Source organism: Sminthopsis crassicaudata, chromosome 1 (genome assembly GCF_048593235.1).
Source record: "Sminthopsis crassicaudata isolate SCR6 chromosome 1, ASM4859323v1, whole genome shotgun sequence".
NCBI classification, from domain to species: domain Eukaryota; kingdom Metazoa; phylum Chordata; class Mammalia; order Dasyuromorphia; family Dasyuridae; genus Sminthopsis; species Sminthopsis crassicaudata.
This window is the reverse complement of record NC_133617.1, coordinates 628,925,939-628,938,515: the sequence shown is the minus strand read 5'-3', so window position 1 is coordinate 628,938,515 and position 12,577 is coordinate 628,925,939. Positions and strand designations below refer to the sequence as shown.

At 35.5% G+C, this 12,577-nt stretch overlaps 1 protein-coding gene across 6 annotated transcripts in view; it reads left to right on the top strand.

The window, feature by feature from the left end:
* KATNIP (katanin interacting protein) overlaps window positions 1-12,577 on the top strand; it is a 252,434-nt gene that overhangs the window by 88,926 nt on the left and 150,931 nt on the right. The window lies entirely within an intron of this gene.

Genomic DNA, 12,577 nt, shown 5'->3' with positions numbered 1-12,577 from the left:
TTGGTGCATATATGTTTAATATTGATACTGCTTCATTATTGATGCTACCCTTTAGGAGGATATAATGCCCTTCCTTATCTCTTTTAATTAGATCAATTTTTGTTTTTGCTTGATCTGAGATGAGGATGGCTACCCCTGCTTTTTTGGCTTTGCCTGAAGCATAATAGATTCTGCTCCACCCTTTTACTTTTAGTTTGATTGTATCACCCTGTTTCAGGTGTGTTTCCTGTAAACAACATATAGTAGGATTCTGACTTTCAATCCAGTTTGCTAACTGCTTCCTCTTTATGAGGGAGTTTACTCCATTCACATTTATGGTTAGAATGACTAATTCTATTTTGCTTGCCATCCTGTTAATCCCTGCTTATGCTTTTCTCCTTTCCTTCTCTCTTACCCCCCAACCCAGTATTAAACTTGTGAACACCACTTGCTTTTCACAGCCCTCCCTTTTTAGTATCCCTCCCCCACCTTAAAGTTCTTCTTCCTATTTTACCCCTTTTTCTCACAATTTCTGAATTGCCTTCCCCTTAGCTTACTCCTTCCCTCTCATTTTTCAATGAAGTGGAAAAAGTTTCACCATAAATCAGATATGTCTATTGATACACACTATGTTCATCTCCCTCCTTTCTTTCTCTCAGATATAATAGGTTACCTTTGCCTCTTCATGAGATGTAGTCCCACTTTGCTAAAATTCTGAATTATTTCTAATAGCTTTTTAGCATAGTCTTTAGGGTTCTCTAAGTATACCATCATGTCATCTGCAAAGAGTGATAGTTTGATTTCCTCATTTCCTACTCTAATTCCTTGAATCTCTTTCTTGGCTCTTATTGCTGAGGCTAGCGTTTCTAGTACTATATTGAATAGTAATGGTGATAGTGGGCAACCTTGTTTCACTCCTGATCTTACTGGGAAAGGTTGCAGCTTATTTCTATTGCATATGATGCTTACTGACGGTCTTAAATATATGCTCCTGATTATTCTAAGGAATAGTCCATTTATCCCTATACTCTCAAGAGTTTTTAATAGGAATGGATGTTGGATTTTGTCAAATACTTTTTCTGCATCTATTGAGATGATCACATGGTTTTTATTAATTTGATTATTAATATGGTCAATTATACTAATAGTTTTCCTAATATTAAACCAGCCCTGCATTCCTGGTATAAATCCTACTTGATCATAGTGTATTATCCTGGGGATGATTTTCTGAAGTCTTTTTGCTAATATCTTATTTAAGATTTTAGCATTAATATTCATTAAGGAAATTGGTGTATAATTTTCTTTCTCAGTTTTTGATCGACCTGGTTTAGGTATCAGTACCATGTCTGTGTCATAAAAGGAGTTTGGTAGGACTCCATCCCCTATTTTTTCAAATAGTTTATATAGCATTGGGGCTAATTGTTCTTTAAAAGTTTGGTAGAATTCACATGTAAATCCATCTGGTCCTGGGGATTTTTTCCTGGGGAGTTGATTAATAGCTTGTTCTATTTCTTTTTCTGAAATGGGACTATTTAAGCAGTTTATTTCCTCCTCTGTTAATCTAGGAAGCCTATATTTTTGGAGGAAGTCATCCATTTCACTTAAGTTATCAAATTTATTGGCATAAAGTTGGGCAAAGTAACTCCTTATTATTTCTCTAACTTCCTCTTCATTGGTGGAAAGATCCCCCTTTTCATTTGTAAGACTAACAATTTGATTTTCCTCTTTCTTTTTTCTGATCAGATTTACCAAAGGTTTATCTATTTTATTGGCTTTTTCATAAAACCAACTCTTGTTTTTATTTATTAATTCAATAGTTTTTTTACTTTCAATATTATTGATTTCTCCTTTTAATTTTTGTATTTCAAGTTTAATTTTTGGTTGGGGGTTTTTAATTTGGTCTTTTTCTAGTTTTTCAAGTTGCAAGCCCAATTCGTTAAACTTCTCTTTCTCTATTTTCTTCAAATAAGCCTCTAAAGATATAAAATTTCCCCTTATTACTGCTTTAGCTGCATCCCACCGATTTTGGTATGATGTCTCATCATTGTCATTATCTTGGGTGAAATTATTAATTGTTTCTATAATTTGCTGTTTCACCCAGTCATTCTTTAAGATGAGATTATTCAGTTTCCAATTACTTTTTGGTCTATTTACCCCTAACTTTTTACTGAATGTAGCTTTTATTGCATTGTGATCTGAGAAGGCATTTATTATTTCTGCCTTCCTACATTTAATTTTGAGATCTTTATGTCCTAATATATGGTCTGTTTTTGTATAGGATCCATGAACTGCTGAAAGAAAGTATATTCCTTTCTATCGCCATTCAGTTTTCTCCAAAGGTCTATCATACCTAGTTTTTTTTAATGTTCTATTTACTTTTTTTTATTTCTTTCTTATTTGTTTTGTGGTTTGATTTGTCTAAATCTGAGAGTGCAAGGTTGAGATCTCCCACTATTATAGTTTTACTGTCTATTTCTTCTTGCAATCCTCTTAACTTTTCCTTTAGAAAGTTAGATGCTATACCACTTGGTGCATATATGTTTAGTATTGATATGGCTTCATTATTTATGCTACCTTTCAGTAGGATATATTTTCCTTCCTTATCTCTTTTAACTAGATCAGCTGCTGCTTTTGCTTGATCTGAGATAAGGATAGCTACCCCTGCTTTTTTGGCTTTACCTGAAGCATACTAGATTCTGCTCCAACCTTTTACCTTTACTCTATATGTATCTCCCTGCTTTAAGTGTGTTTCCTGTAAACAACATATTGTAGGGTTCTGATTTTTGATCCAGTCTGCTATCCACTTCCATTTAATGGAAGAGTTCATCCCATTCACATTTACAGTTAAAATTACTAATTCTGTATTTCCTGCCATCATATTATTCCCAGATTATGCTTTTTCCCTTGACCCCCCTAAACCCCTTCCCTATATTTAATTTATAGACCCCCCCTTGTGACACTCAGCCCTGCCTTTTTTTAGTATCCCTCCCCCCTCCCTCCACGTCCCTTCCCTTATTCTCCTTTTCCTTTTCCCTTTTCCTCTCCCCCCTTTTAATGAGGTGAGAGAGAATTCTCTGAAAAACAAATATGACAATTATTTACTCTTTGAGCCTCTTCTGATGAGAGTAAGGTTTACACAATGTTTCTCCCCCTCTCTAAATTCCCTCAGATATGGTGTATTTTCTATGCCTCTTCCTGGGATTTAGTTTCCCTCTTTTTATCACTCCTTCCCCTTTTTCTGAAACGACCTCCTTCCCTTTACTACACCCCCTTTTTTTTCTTTTATATAAGTAGAATCAAATTATCCATGCGTACTTTTTATATACCCACAATAGAGTTACAGTTCTCAAGGGTTCTGTGTACCTTTTTCTGTTTCTCTTCAGTCTTGTGGATGTAGATCAAATTTTTTGTTTAAGTCTGTTTTTTTTCTTAGAAACATATGGAATTCCTCTATTTCATTGAATGACCATCTTCTTCCATGGAAAAAGATGCTAAACTTAGCTGGGTAGTTTATTCTTGGTTGCAATCCTTGATTTTTTGCCTTTCGGAATATCAGGTTCCAGGCCCTTCTATCTTTTAATGTGGAGGCAGCCAGATCTTGTGTGACCCTTATTGTGGCACCTTGGTATTTAAACTGTTTTTTTCTAACTGCTTGCAGGATTTTCTCCTTTGTGTGGTAATTCTGCAGCTTAGCCACAATATTCCGTGGTGTTCTTTTTTTAGGGTCTATTTCAGAAGGAGTTCGATGAATTCTTTTGACATCTACTTTCCCCTCTGTTTCTATTATCTCTGGACAGTTCTCTTTGATAATTTCCTGTAAAATAGAATCTAGGCTCTTTTTTTGGTCATAGTTTTCGGGAAGTCCAATGATCCGCAGATTATCTCTCCTAGATCTTTTTTCCAGGTCTATAGATTTTCCCAGTAAATATTTGACTTTATTCTCCTGCTTTTCTTTTTTTTTTTTTTTTTTGTTTTGTTTTGTTTTGTTTTGTTTGACTGATTCTTGGTGTCTCAATGAATCATTCATTTCTATCTGTTCCATCCTGACTTTTAAGGAGTTATTTTCTTCTTTCACAGTTTTTAGTTCTTTTTGTAAATGCCCAATTTCGTTTTTAAATGAATTATTTTGCTCTATTGAATTTTTTTCCATTTCCCTAATTTTTTTTTTGAGAATTATTTTCTTTTTCCAATTCAGAAATCCTATTTTCTTGAGACTTTTTTATCTTTTCCAATTCAGAAATCCTACTTTCCTGTGATTTTTTTACTTTTCTAATTCACAAATTTTGTTTCCCTGAATCTCCTGTGAATTCTTTATTTTTTCCAATTCCAATTTCAGGACGTTGTTATTCTCTATCATAGCTTCTCTTTCCTTTCCCCATTTTTCTTCAAACTCTCTTAACTTTTTAATAGTCTCTTCAAGGAGAGAGTTATGTGATGGGGGGCAGGGATCGTTCCCCTTTAGGTTGTTATCTGCTGACTCTCTACTGTTAACTTCCTCGGGGTTGGATACCCGCTCTTTCTCTGTGTAGAATGAGTCAATGGTTCTTTTTGGCTTCTTGCTCATACTTGAAATATCTTTTGGGGTTTGTCCCTGGGGTAGGAAATTATTTATTTATTTCTTTACCAGCTTCCTCCCAGACCAGATGGATGCAGCGGCCCCTGAGCCTGAGCTAAGAGAGAGCTCTGGGAGAGAGTTCCCCACCCCCTCCCTGGAAGTGCCTCAGAGGTGATCAGCACTGCTGTGCCCCGAGGGCGCTGTGTTTTAGTGGCTTCCCTGAGGTTGAGACTGAACAGTAAAGACGGCACAAAGCCCCGCCTATGTGTCCGGGTGGGGAGTGGATGTCTGCAGCAGGTGACGTGAAAAGCCCCTGTGCTCAAACTGGAAGTGTCTGCCAGAAACCGCGGTCTCTAGTTCAAAGGTTCCGCTTCTCTGAGACTTCCCGGGGCTGAGTTCCACAGCCTCCAGCCAAGCCAGGCAGTGTGTGTTGCCTTGGGCTGTATCTGCCCACTTCTCAATCTCTTAACTACTCACAGGTGAAAGCCCAGACAGCCTATGTCGGCCTCACCCACAGTGCCGAGATCTGCTGAGTCACCCCCAGGGTCTAGGAAGGTCCAGTCTCTGGCTTTAAATTTTTAAAGTGGCTTAGCTTTCTCTTCTGAACTGCTGTTTTATAAGCAGAGAAGAGCTAACAGCCTGTGCCAGATTCTTCTGTCTCAGTGGCTTCTCTGATCCCAGAGCCCTCCCCAGTGCGATCGGCGCAGTGTGCCACCATCCAACCTTCTATGCTGGCCTTTCTTCTTCCTCCCCTGGGAGCTGACCTTTCCTGTTGAAACTCCAGATTCTCTTCAGCTGGTAAGTCGTGCTTCCAGTCCTTGTGGTATCTATCAGTCCAGCGCTATTTCTGAGGCTGAATTTATCTAATTGGTAATGAGGGAAGAAGGGAGCTCACAATATCGCGTGTATCTTCTCCACCATCTTGACTCCGCCCCTATTTCTATTTATTATGAGGAAAAACATACTAGTACAACTGTCTGAAAATAGAATGGTCTTTATTATGATGCAGTGAATTCCATATCATTGTGAGTTTAAAATATTTATTAATTGCATATTATGTGCCAGACATTGTGCTAGACATTAGGGATATAAAAACCAAAATGAAACAGATCTTGCCCTCAAAGAACCTTATATTCTACCAAGGGAAAGAGTGTGTATGCATGCATGTGTGTGTGTGTGTGTGTGTGTGTGTGTGTGTGTGTGTGTGTGTACATACACACAATAAATATCAAATATTTAAATTAAAACATAGTTTGATTGGGAATGCATTAGCAGTTGGAGTAAAGAAAGACTTTGTGAAGAAGGCCAGTAAGAAAATTATAGATTGGATTCTTTTCTAGGCTTAAGTTGGACTAGATGACCTCTGAAGTTCTTTGTGATAGTAAGATTCTCTATCTTTCAAGAGACTCAAGAAAGATTGGTAACTGAAATTTAATCCTTTTATTGCCTTAAAAGAAGAGAGATTTTCCTGGACTGGACTCTTATAGTTAGCATGTTAAATTTCATCTTAGTTCAGGTTTAGTGTTCTGTTGTGTCAAGATTTTTCTTTTGTATCCATTGTGTTAGCTTATGCTCCCAGATTTTTTTGTTTGCAAATTTGATAAAGGTTTCATTTGGTCACAGAGTTGAACCCCATGGCGCTGCACAAGAGACTCTTTCTCAAAGGTAACATTAAACAACTAGTTGAACTCTTTGAATCTGGCTTCAACCAGTTCCATCCCTATCCTAATGCACTTTGCCCATTGGTGCCAAACTCAAATAAAAATGGTGCCACAAGACAGTGCATAAAGATATCTGTGGCTACATATTGACTTCAAAAAACACATATTAATATCATTTATGTTCTAATCTATTTACCTTGTTAGATATTTCCTAATTACATTTTAATCTGATTCAGATGATGTCTTTGAATAAAATGAAGGACATTGGCAAATGTGTTAAAAATCTAGGTTAATTATTTCTACAACATTCCCATTATCTGTCAATCTAGTAATTGGAAAAAAAAAGAAATGGAGTTAGCCCAGCATGACCTATTCTTTTTTTAAGGCATTTAAAAAAGATCTTGCTTTTATTGAGATTTTATTTTTTCATCTCACCTTTATTTTCAATTATCATACCTTAGTACTTCTTCCTGTATACACATATAGCCTCAGCAAATTATCCCTTATAACAAAGATTTAAAATGAAAGGAATTGAGCAGATAATACATATAGTATTCCACATCCATAGTCCCACATTACAATAATAATAACAATAACAGCTAACATTTTTGTAGTTTCTACTATATGTGCCAGCCACTGTGCTAAGTGCTTTAATTATTATTTCCCCTTGTCCTCTCAACAGCCCTGAGAAGTAGAACTTATTATTATTCCTATTTGGCTCTGGAAGAGAAGATGAGGCTGGTGACTTTTGCATACTTCCTTTACTTAAATCCAGTTCACTTGCATGTCATGGTGTCACCTTCCTGAGATCATAGTCCTCTTAGAGAATGAAGAGCAAATAACAGCCTCTGTGAGTAGAGCTGGAACTGGTCAGTTCTTCTTTTCCTTCCTTCCACACTCCCTTTTTCCTCCTTTCTACAGAGGGTATAATACCCTTATCTGAGGGTGATCTGCCCAAAAGAATACACTTTTTTGGGGGGGGGGCTCACTGAAACTTTCCAAGAAATCTTGGGGTTTCTCAGCTCCATTTCTCTCTGAAGGACCATGCGGTAAATCCACATCACTCTGGCTTTCGTTGATTGTCCAATTGGTCATTGTTTGGGCTGTGATTTATTCAGAATGAGTGTATATTTCAGTTGTTTTTGTTTAGGCCAGAAACCCAAGGGTCTTCTCTTTCCAGATTGATCATTTATTTATTTGTTTTACTAAGTACATTTTTTCTTTGCCTCAACTCTTATTTAGCCTTAATCACTGTATGGGAGCTGCCTCAGACAAACTGAGATCTATTAAAGACCTTAGCATAAAAAGGTCAGGGTCTCTCACTGCTTGATCTATATCTTGCCCCTAGACCCAAATGGCTCTGAAGGAGAAAGTGAGGCTGGTGACTTTGCACTGTTCTCCCTCATTCACTTAAATCTAATTCAGTTGCATGTCATGGCATCACCTCCCTGATTTCATGATCCTCTTCAAGAAAAGTCACACAGATAGTAAGTGTCTGAGACTACATTTGAACTCAGATCTTCCTGATTCTAGGTGCAGTGCTCCATTTAAAATGCCACCTAGCAGCTTCTCTGTAAAGAGATAAGGAATGTAAAATTTTCAGCTTTTCTCAGTTAACCTTGACCAATATGATTTCTCAGTATTTTTCAGTTTTTCAGTATTGTTTTCCTTTTCATTTACATTGTTTTAGGATGAAACTTTCTCTTTATTTATTTGTTTATTTATTTTTATTAAAGCTTTTTATTTATAAAACATATGCATGGGTAATTTTTCAACACTGACGTAGCAAAACCTTTTGTTCCAAATTTTCCCCTCCTTCCTTCCACTCCTCCCCTAGATGACAGGTAGTCCAATACATGTTAAATATGTTAAAATATATGTTAAATCCAATATATGTATACATATTTATACAGTTATCTTGCTGCACAAGAAAAATCAGATCAAGAAGGAAGAAAAAAAAACTGCGAAATAAAACAAAATGCAAGTAAACAACAACAGAGAGTAAGAATACTATGTTGTGTTCCACACTAAGTTCCCACAGTCCTCTCTTTGGGTGTAGCTGGTTCTCTTCATTGCTGAACAATTGGAACTGCTTTGAATCATCTTATTGTTGAAGAGAACCACGTCCATCAGCATTTATTGTTATCTATACAATTGTTGTTGCCATGTATGATAATCTCCTGATTATGCTTATTTCACTTAGTGTCAGTTTATGTAAGTCTCTCCAGGCTTCTCTGAAAACTATTCTCAATTTTCAATAGATCTTCCTGACTCCAGATCTATTCTTATGCTTTAACATTTTTCTCTTAGAGATGGATAAATCTAACAGACAGAAAAACACAGATCTGGACAAATTCTTGTATATATTTGATTAATTAATGACAACTTCTGAATGGTAATATTAATTAATACATCACATTTTAAATAATAACATCACCCCACTATATCTTTATAAAAACTGGTTATGTGCTGGGACAAAAAGGAATCAAATATAAAAAATAAATAAAATATGTCTTTTGGAGATCATAACTTAATACAAATAATTAAAAAGTAAATGAATATAAAATATAGACTTAAATGGAGAAGCAATGAAATTCTGAATAATAACTGGGTAAAAGAACAAATCGTAAGAATGATAAATAATTATGTTAAATATAATAAAGGAAAGAAGTATTTCTTAAATGCCTACTATATGTTAAGCACTGTGCTAAGTGCTTTATAAATATTGTATTATTTGATCCTCAAAATAACCTTATAAGGCAGATGTTTTATTCCCATTTTAACATTGAGGAAATAGGCAGATAAAAGATACATTTTCTAGAGTTTACACATTTAATAAATCTTTTGAGGCAGGTTATGAACTGAGATCTTCTTGACTCCAGATGTAGCACTTTATCCACTGTCCCTCCTAGCGGCCTCTGATAACTGTGAAACATTATACCAAAATGTAAGGGTAACAACTAAAGCAGTACTCAGAGGCTCTGAAAACTTTCTTTACAAAATAGAATATTATTGGATCAAGGAGTATAAATAAAAACACCAGATTAAAAAATTATTCAAGAATGACTTAATATTAGACATTGGTGATAATTTCCCATACATTTTGCCTATCTGACTTTTGTCAGAGATATATTATATAATTTCATATTTTATTCTAGTATTCTTTTCTAATTCTATCTTTATTGGTCTCATTCTTGCAAACATGTTTAAATGTAATGTGATTGAAATTATCTAGAATTATGATTATAAATAAATTGGTAATTTTCTCTTCCCTTCCTTTTACTTTTAGGCTCTTTTGATTATGTAGCACACTCTCTGAGCTCACTCTCCCAGCTCCAGTTTGATAGCTGAATACTTCCTTCTGAGAGGCCGGTTTTTCTTTTCAGTACTATTTTTTATGAACTCTTTATCCTTTTTGTTCCCTGATGATTACCAAGTTATCCATCCAGACTTGATAAGCATTAACAAAGGAATATTTACTTAGATGAGATGGTCTCTCTCTCTCTCTCTCTCTCTCTCTCTCTCTCTCTCTCTCTCTCTCTCTCTCTCACACTCACACACACACACACACAGAAAGAGAAATAAAGTTGTTGGGGTGGAGAAAGTCCAGAAAAAGTGAGCTTAAAAGCACATATTGAAAAAAGGGTAAACTAGAGATTTTGGTTGAAAAGAAAGAAGTTCTTCCTTCATTAAGTCTTCATAGATTCCCCTTAGGTAGTTAGTCTTTTAGACTTCAAAGTTAGACCTTGTTGTAGAGTCCTGCAGCCGACTGTCCTCAGCGTTTCTGGTCTCTCCTTTGCAGATCTCCCACTTCCTGAGGTACATGTCATTGGCCCTTAGTGTTGGGGGACATTGCTGCTGGGGCTAATGGAAAGTCCAGATCTGCTGACCTTTTGAAGTTCACATGGTCATTCTCTGGTCAAGGATTGTGAAATAAAGAGGAGAGAGAGAGAGAGAGATGATTTATTCTTCACCATTCTCCCAGGATACTTCCCTTAATCACTACTAAAATGGTTATTTGCTAGAATCTTTTTCTGGAAATGCACTTGGAACTGGCCTTTTATAGTTTGCATACACCTAGAAGTGATTACGCTTCCTTCTTTTAGTCTCCATCTACTTCCTGTGTACAATCATCCATTGATTAAATTATTTGGCTTTTCCCAAAATGAATAAGGAACTGTTTACATCAGTATACACTTGATTGATTCAGTGGAAGCGTGTAGGATGTCTCACATATTATATTAGATTTAAATATAATCTTTAATTTAAACAAGAAGCCATCAGTTCTCTTTTTTGCTTCATTGCATTTGGGGAAAGAATATATGGTGTATGCTGAACATCTTGTCCATGATTAAATTTGCAGGATATCAGGCAAATATAGTCTTTCTAGACTAGTCTTTGTTAGGTAGACTGAAGCCTGTCGTTCTAGTAGTTTACGTCACGGTGCAGACATACATATCCTTTCCCAGGCATCATATGTCCCCTTTCCCAATCAGCTTTTCTCTTCTGGATCTCTTGCCTTCTTTGTGCAGTGGTGATATGAACAACTGAATTTCTGTGGTCTCAGATATCTTGACTAAGGCTTTGTAATCTTTAGGAATTAATTCTAAGTTCCTTTTGGTCATGTCACTTTTTTCTGATGTTTTGTTATTGATGCATATGTTGTCATCTAGTTGCCTCAGAATGTCTGAACAGGGAATCATCAACTACCAATACTGTCTTTTCCTTCTCTGACTCTTTGAAATGTTGCCTATCTGATAGGTTTTTGGACTCTGCTTCATCATTTTGGGCAACTGCTTCCTCCTCGGAACATCCAGCTCTTCCCTATCTAGAAGAACCATCTAATTGGTTTTTTTTTTTTTGTTTTGTTTTTTCTCTCTATTAAGAATACTCTTCTCTTTTTCTTCTGTGTGACATTCTATTCTTCAACTTTCTAAAACAGATCAGATCTGTTTTTTACTTTTCTCTCTTCCATTAATACTCCATAGTTGGGTATAAATTACAATGTTTCTAAGTCATCAACAAAGGTCATACTCTATTTTAGAAGATGTGGCTAAACATTTTTAATTAGATATTGGTTGGTTGTGTAGGGAAACACTTCAGGAATCTAGAACATTCACTTTTGTGAAACAGTTTATTCCCGAGATGCTAGGTAAATGAGGCATTTCTATACTTGGGGATCAGATTGCTTCTATTTAGAATAGAAGGACCTTTTAATTCTTTGAATTTTATCCACTGAGAATTTTTTATTCAAATATCAGCCATGTTGCCAGCAAAGGTTTAGATGGTTGGCAGTTATGTGCTCCTGGGACCTTTCTCAGTTGCTTTTGACAGTAGCTCTTGCCTTGCTAGTCAGTTAACTCTATTTAAGAATTCTTAATGAATATATGAATGAATATATGAACTTTGTTAAGGATTTTAAAATATGTCACCAAAACTTCTCTCTGAAACAAAATTTCTTCTTTCCCTTTCTTTTCCCCATCTTTTAGAAGCCAATCTTCTGGTAATGTTATGTGGCTGCAAATTCTAGAATATTTTATCTCTGAAAATTGAAGTTGAAAAATACCCAAATAGCAATGGAAAAGGACATGGTGGGCACGAATAATCCACAACATATCATAACTGAGAAAATATGTAGAAGTGATATAAAACAGGGCTTCTTAAACTTTGTCCACTAGTGACCCCTTTTCACCTGAGAAATTTTTATGTGATACTGGGTAAATAAGAATACAAATGTATGTATACAAATCAAACTTTACTGATAATAGATCATAATTTCATGACCCCTACATTCTGTTACATGATCCCACATTATGTAGCAGTCCACAGTTTAAGAAGCTTTGATATAAAAGATGTCATAAAAATGTTTTCCTTTGAATAAAAGCTAGATCTGCCATAAAATGAGAGCAAGGGACAAACCTGTATGCTTAAATGGTATATATACAATATCAAGATGAGAAAGGCTTCCAGCATGTTGAATGAATCTTCAGTGATGAATTTATGAGAGGAAATAGTTTAGAACCACATAGTATGAACAGGTATAAATGGTTTATGACTTTCATCATTGGAAGAAGCATACACATTGATGAAATTTTTTTATCCAGGGGAGTATAAGTTTTAAAGAAAGGAGTGTAATGTTGACCGGAATAGTTGGAAGAAGCTTCATGGAAGAGATGGGAATTGAGTATAGTTTTTGAAAAATGGATCAGATTTGAATTAGGTAAAAATGTAGAAAAAAGATACATCAATTTGGGGAAAGAGTATATGCAAAAGTCAAAAGGACAAAATCATTCATTTTGAAATGAAGAATCCATTAAAGTGTTTGGAATTGGGCTTACTATAGTAAAAGGTGAAGAAAGAATTTTCAAAAAGGCAATAACAT